The 7,614-nt window shown below is 41.4% G+C and overlaps 1 protein-coding gene across 1 annotated transcript in view; it reads right to left on the reverse strand.

Moving 5' to 3' along the window:
- The window catches only part of FOXN3 (forkhead box N3), a 304,442-nt gene extending 297,930 nt beyond the window's left edge, over positions 1-6,512 (reverse strand). Inside the window, exon 1 of the mRNA XM_073349399.1 lies at positions 6,327-6,512. The gene's annotated coding sequence lies outside the window, so the exon portion shown is untranslated. The remainder of the gene's footprint in view (positions 1-6,326) is intronic.
- Positions 6,513-7,614: the final 1,102 nt, after the last annotated feature.

A 7,614-nucleotide genomic window follows, 5' to 3' on the forward strand; every position in this document is an offset into this window, starting at 1 on the left:
CTAGGCGACCCTCTGTGATACCAGTCTCCTGAGGGTAACAGAGGCAGAAAGGAAGGAGATGCTGCAAGCATCTGGGTATAGAGCCGGTCCTTATGCTGCTATGCTGTGTACCGCAATGATGCCAGCAGAATTAATTCAGGAGTTGCATGGGAAAGTGTCCTATTATGGTGGAGGAAATAAGACTGTCCTGCCCAGAAACCTTCTGCAAAGGATTGCAGAGTACCTCCATGAACGTTTCCTAGAGATATCCCTGGAGGATTCCACATAATCCCAGTCCACATAAACAGTCTTTTCTGGGGGCCACCCTCTGCCACCATAGCAGCTCGCTTTTTCTTCACAGTAAACATGAAATACCACCGAATGTGTGTGCCCACTAAAGTTTAACTGGACTTTGATGGTAACTGTATGCTCACCAGAGGTGCCTTTCCCAGCATCACGGTTGGCCACCATGATGTCCTGCGACCCACAGGTTAAAAATATTTCCTGGCTCTTAGGGAGAATGGATCCACTGCTCACCTGTCTTCCATTCTCCTCCTCCTCCTCTTCCTCATCCACCATATTGTCCTCCTTGTTGTCCCTAGATTCACACACCTGTGAGTTGTCCACATTGCTTGTGGGGGTGCTGGTAGGATCACTCTCAAGAATTACATGCAGCTCATTGTAGAACTAGCATGTGTGGGGTTCAACACCAGAACGACTGTTTGCCTTCTTTGCCTTCTGGTACACTTGGCAAAGTTCTTTTATTTTCAGACGGCACTGCTGTGTGTCCCTCATGTAGCCCTTCTCCCCCATTCCAGGAGCGATCTTTGCATAGATGTCAGCATTTCTTCTGCTGGATCGGAGTTCTGCCTGCATAGACTCTTCTCCCCCCACAGCGATGAGATACACCACCTCCTGTGCAGACCAGGCTGGAGCGCGTTTGGGGCGTGTAGTCTCCATGATCAGCTGTGTTCAAGCTGGCATGCTCCCAATGCTAATCAAACAGGAAATGGGAAATCAAAGATTCCTGGGGCTTTAGCAGGGGAGGGGCTGTTTCCTGTGTACATGGCTGCAGTGCAGCAGAGTTGAGAATGATTTCCAGAGCGGTCACAGCCGAGCATTGTACGACACCACATGGAGGCCAATTAAGTCAAATTACACAACACTGCGTCTGCATTACCTTGCAGTCAATCCATGAAAATCGAATTAAGTGCTACACCTCTTGCAGAGGTGGATTACAGAAGTCAACATTAAAGGCAATTTAGGTTGGTGTAAAGGACCTGGTAGTGTAGACACATCCATTAACAGGTCGACTTAAGTCAGCTTCCTTCAACCTAACTTTTTAGTGTAGACCAGGCCTCTGATTGTCCCATAGCTCAGTCATCAGAGCACTATTCTGTGAGGGGTAGGAGACAGCTGTTCAAATCCTTTCTTCCCTCTCTGGCAGAGAAGGGGAATTGAACTTGGGTCTTCTTCATCTCAGGTAAGTGTTATAACCAGCATGCTAAAAGTAGCCACCACCTCTTCCATCCAGATTTTGAATGGGACCCCAGCTGGTAGATGGCCTCTGAGCATACCTACCAGATCTGGACCCAGAGACAACTTAGGCAGCTAAATGCCTATCTTCCCCTGGTTTGTGAATTGCTCTGGAGCTTAGGCAGGAGCTAGGTGTCCAGATGTTTAGAGTGAGGAATCAGTGCACATTCCAAAGGCAGTAACATAGGGGCCTAGGGAAGTTTACCTGCAAAAATGTAGGCACTTAAACTCAGTTGGTGCTTCCAGGGTTTATGGATGGCAGTAGAGCCAAGACTGGGAGGTGGACACCTAGACCTGAGACTTAATCTGAGTTCTCTTCCTAGCTCTGCCACTCACTTGCTTTGTAACCTTGGACAAGTCATTTGACCATTTTGTGCCTCAGTTTCCTTATCTACACAATGGAGATAATACCTCCCTGCCTCACACGTGTTGTGAGTATTAATGTTTGTAAAGTGTTTGGTGATCCCTGGGTGGAAGGTGAATTAGAAATGCAAAGGACAATTAATAAAATAATTCATGTACGACTTTATGCCCTCAGAAACTGGCCTTTGAGAAAAAAAATCTGTGCATGCAAACTGACTATACAGGAAATTAGTTATCCAATTTGCACATCCAAATACCAGTTCTGCATGCAAACAGGCAATTTATGCATTCAGTTTTACAGTCCACTTTTGAAAAAGGGAGCAGGGTGGAGGAAATGTGGATTGACAAAACCAAATATAATTTTGCTTCCGATAGTATCTTGCATTTCACATGTCAAAGAGTACTGATAAGTGTTTGGTGTAATAAAACTTTTACACACTAAACTGATCAGAGATAAATACTGTTACACAAACATTAGGGACCATGAAGAATGAAGGTTGAATCGAGAAAGCAACTAACTAATCCAGTTCATTTCCTTCAGTTTGTAAAAACAAGTAACTGACATATTTCCTGCCAATGAACGTTCCTACAGATAAGAAAGATCCTGACAACAGGAAATTCTTTGCTAGAAAAGAGAACAACTTTTGCCATTAAGCCTCACATTCTTCATTTAAGTTCCACTCAATTAAAAGTAACATCTAGCTAATTAAATATGAGCTGGATAAAATTATGCAATTATCCAAATCTCAAAGACTTTTCTAAAGTGTACATGAACCACTGTTTTCATAATAAGCTGACATGCTTCAGTTCTAGAACTCTCGGAGGCTGACTCTTATTTGCACTCAAATAACTTATTTGACTCATTGTAAACCCCTCTGGCAGCGTAAAGGGAGTACATTACACTTACACTGATTTAATACACTGCTCTAGCCTTAATGTAAATGAGTCAGCCCTTTGTTTTTCAGAAAGTAAGGGTCCAGTCCTGGAAGGTGCAGAGTGCCTCCTGCAAGATTCTGAGCACCTTCAGCTTGTTATCAACTCAGATCTGGCCCTAAAGCTATAACAACTGCTCAGCAGTCAGCTAGTTTTCCTTAAAAACCAATGAAATATGCAAGTAAAGAGAAAACAAAGGTCAGACTAGTCATTGTAGTAGCTTTCAAAACTGATGATTTATATTGAGGGTGAAGCATTCAAGTGGTTTACACTAACCATTTGATAAGGATAACACTGCTAAATGGGAATCTAAGGGAACACCAAAATGAAATGCTTCGGAGCAAATGTAATAAACATGCAGAGATGTTCTTCTGTCAGAAACATTTGAGATCAGCATCAGCTACCCAAGGGGAGGAAGGAATCAACCCCTCCCACAAGTCTTTCTTGTGAGTTTGTTGTGAAAGATTCCAGTTAAGCTTTTAAAAGCAAAATGGCTCTTCCCTCTCAGACACAAGAAACTTTTCAAAAGACCAGCAAAGTAAAACTTTAATTAACCATAATACTAATTGTAGCGGTTTATTATCAGTCTTTATTTTCCCATGCCGTATTCACCCCTCATGCAGTATGTTTTTCTTTCATGTCTCAGTTGTAACCTTCACTGTGTTCCTGAAGCAAACAGAGGCTCCAATAGAAAGGATTACTTAATGTTAACAGTTGACACTTATTCATTCAAGGTTTTTCCCCCAAGATATGAAGGAGAGTTGTGACATTCAAATTTAAATAATAAACTTTTAACATATTTTGGTAATTAAGGATGACAAGCAGGGGCGCTGGAACTGTTTTTATAGTGGGGGTGCTGAGAGCCATTGAACCAAACTGTAAGCCCAGTACATAATGGAATCCACTTCAAGCCAGGGGGGTGCGGCAGCACCGCCTGCACCCTTAGTTCCAGCACCTATAAAATGGGCCTAATTAATCTGTTATAACTCCTCTGGAAGCCACAGGAGCTACACAAGGAATTAGTTTGGCCCAGTAGCAAGTTAAAATAATAGTCACCCGCATACTTTTTTTCCTCAGCCCCTCTTGTCTTAGCCTTTTCACAGTATGGAACCCGAAACTTCAGCAGAAACATCTTCTGGGCCCAATACTACAGGCCTTGCTCAGGCAAGACTCCCACTGAAATCAGTGGGAGTTTTGCCTGAGTAAGGACTGCAGGTTGATTCCCTTAACTCTTTGTTCTTTCAAGAGTCTGAAGTGAAATATAGATACGAAATATGGAAGACAGTGCAGGGTTTGTTGTAACATGACCTTGATGTGACAGGCACATTCTCAGGTTTCAACAGATGCTGTGGGAAAGGCAGCAGAAGCCAGCGTGTTCTGCAGGCATTTCTGATGACATGCAGGCTTTTTTTTTTTTTTTCTTTTCTTTTCTTTTTTTAAATAAATGGGGGGTAGTCTTCTCAGTTTCCATGACAACGGTGTCTCCACTTGTCTGTTATTAGATACCATCCACTTCCTGTGTCTAAATTTTTAAGCCAATCAGAAAAGTGTTTATAGATTTTACAGCTCCTGGGACAGTCCCTCTTTTACAAGAGAGCTACTTTAATGACACGTAATGCTTAGGCTGCAAATGTTAGAAGGCCTTATATTTTCAGTTGCAAAGAGATCACACTTTCCAGAGTTTCCTGGCTACTGCATGAGATACTGAGAGAAAAACACGGTTTTGCTGCCGAATTCATTGTGCTCATAACAGTGGCCTTGCCATGATTTTTTAATACTGCACAAACTCATCCTAATTGTTTATTCATTTTTATTTTTGATTTACCCTCTCACCGGGTAAACATTTTGTGCATGAAAAATTCTAATGTAATAATTTTATTAAGAAATCCAGTTACCCACTACGCACCCAAGAAATGGTCTGGTGTAACGCAAATGATACTACAGCATAACACTGTTTGCTGCAATTAAAGTTTCAGTCAACTGAATTGTGTATACCACAATACTGCAGTAATGACAGAATTTTACAGAAATATTTTGATAATACAAAACAAAAGCTGACCACAGTCTAACAAGTATGCTGGGGAGGGATGGGGGGGAAAGGGGAGGAGAGGCTTATTTTATTGAGAGAGTAATCACATATATATTTTGAAGAAATAAACCCAAGAAAAAGTCCAACTAAGTTAGAAGTCAATATTGAAGAAAGGCAGGCAAGGGGAAGCTAATCAGAAAATAGGAAAATACCTCTCTGAATAGCTTTGACAAATCAATCTTAACACAACTGATGAATCATTGTGTGTGAGTGTGTATAAAACAAATATACGAACTGTAAAGTATGGACTGGGCTTCTCTATAAAACAGATCTAAAAATCAGTGAAACACAGGAACAAAAGAAATATAACAGGGTGTCTGCCTAAGATTAGTGAAATGACTGTGTCAATGAACTGGAAGCACACTGGCTATGACAATCTCCATATGGAGGCTGTCAATAGCCTATTCCTTTCAAATTTGATGCATTTTTAAATTATTATCATCATCCACCCCAACAGTTCTCAGATGCCTTTCCTGAAGCACAGCTTGTGTTTGAGAACTACCAACACTCAGCCTATTGACACTAAAATGAAACAAAACACCCTGCAATTTAAGTGTCCAATCCTGTGATGTGCTCAGTGCCATTAAAACCCACTGAAGTCAGGGGAAGGTACTCAGCACCTCACAGGAGGTGCTCAGCAGCTTTATAGGATTTGGCCGTAGAGTTGCTGGGGCAAAATGCTTTATTTTCCAAAAATATCTTTCTGTATTGTGAGCAAAAAGTGGAGAAAATTCTTAGCAGCTCTGGCCTGGCAGTTTCCCCTCCAAATATTATTAATCTCTATTTAGAATCTAAAAAATAAATTCAGAATAGCTGATTGACCTGAAGCTTGATCTAAATTGCAACCACAGATCTGAAAATTTGGTTAAAACAACAAAGCTGAGTGACCATCAATAATGTTAACTACCAAAATTAGCACAACTGCAAAATTAGGAGGACCCCGTCCTGCAAGTCCTTGAAGTGAACAGGAGTTTTGCCTGAGTAAAGACTGCATGGGATCAGGCCCTTGAACATTTTTGTCATTCATAACTCATTCTCAATGTAGCCTAGAAAGCTATTAACAAACACACATCAATTACCTGATCAGATCAAGCAAGTTCTGCTTTTCCACAACAAATGAAGCAAAAAGGTTTAGCAACTAAACGCCTGCAGAAAGTTTTTGTTTGTTTGTTTTTATATGAACTTACTTTTGGAGCTAAACTAATTTGGATAAGGTTACTGTACATCCTGCATCCTTTTACAGTTTAAGCTGCATGCAGTGTATCCATTTAGAAACAGATGGATTTTTTTTCCGGGGAGGGGGGACAAAATCTAAAAATTCAAGTGTGCACCCATGCAGTTGCCTGAACATTTATAGGTTTCTAATGACAATACTAAACACTGAGCCAAAGATTAAAAGACAGGAAATGAGAACCATTTTAGTTACCTTTTAATCTTTGTTTTTTGCTCTTGCTTCCTTCTGCATTAGTTGCTGTTGCAGGTATGTTATATTCTCACAGTTAATCCTTCCATTCTGGTTTTGTTCAATATTTGGAATGATCCCTATAGTCAGAATGCAGCCATAACCCAGACTCCATGCTCACTGAGCTATCCTTGTGTCAGAGGTACTGCTAAAAGCACAGAAATAAGGAAACTTTCTGCTGGGTCCTAGTGCTCAACTATAATAGAGAGTCCCACAAACTGTATTGCAGAATAAAGATCATGTTTATTGTTCTGACTCACTTGCCAGCACCTAGTGGGGAACATGGTCATGTAAGCACTGCCTGCTTTATGACTTCTGAAACATTACAAATTATGTTAGAGATGGACCTGATGGATTGTGAATAGCCCAGACTTTGGGGAAGAGGGTGGAGTGTGAACCCAAATCTAAACCCAGATCTGAATTTTATTGCTGACTCCTATCTAATAAGCCAAAACACAATCTGGAATTTGAAACTAGGAAAACTTTATAGACGGTTCAAAATAGGAACCTGGAGCGAGATCTAAATTTTGAAGCTTGGGCATGTCTGCTATTCACCCATTACAAAAACAGCCAAATTTCTGGTATCCTTGCCCCACAATCCAATAGCAGCTCCTATGTGTCACATCCATATGTGCGGAACTCTGCATTTTGGGGTGAGAGGGAGGGTCAGGGCTAAGAGTAGAGGGCCAGGGGTACAGAGAGACTTTCTGTACCACATCCAAGAGATTTCCCCATATAAGATAATGCTAACAGTTCCAGCATTATCCTGAACAGGCTCCCACTCCAAAGAGGTTGTTTTCCCAAGAATGAGTAGGAAACCAATGGGAGTGTGGCCCCTAAGTGAGGGATCTGTGTTTCTATGCAGGAGATTGGTGGCCAGGGAGTAGCAGCAACTGGGCCTCTGCAAATGTGACTTCTTCCTCCCACTAAGGAATACTACATCTTACATTTGAATTTTAAAAACTAGTTGAAAGCATAAAGTTTAGATTATAAAGTCCTATTCAAATTCGCCAGGTCTCGTACAGATAATGTAATCTCCCCAGGTTGAAATACGTACAGTTCCAACAATTCCATTCTGTATCTCAAGACAGGATCTGTTCTTAATTCCCTGAAGCCAAGTCATGACACAAAACAGCCCCTGCTGTTTTAGTTCCCAGCTTCCCAAGAGTTCCTTTTCCACTGCAGTGTCAGCCAGTCTGTGTTAGTTCCTGAATCCCGCAGCTTGTGAGTGTCCTGAGTGCTATATACCCTC

Source organism: Lepidochelys kempii, chromosome 6 (assembly GCF_965140285.1).
Source record: "Lepidochelys kempii isolate rLepKem1 chromosome 6, rLepKem1.hap1, whole genome shotgun sequence".
Taxonomy (NCBI): Eukaryota; Metazoa; Chordata; order Testudines; family Cheloniidae; genus Lepidochelys; species Lepidochelys kempii.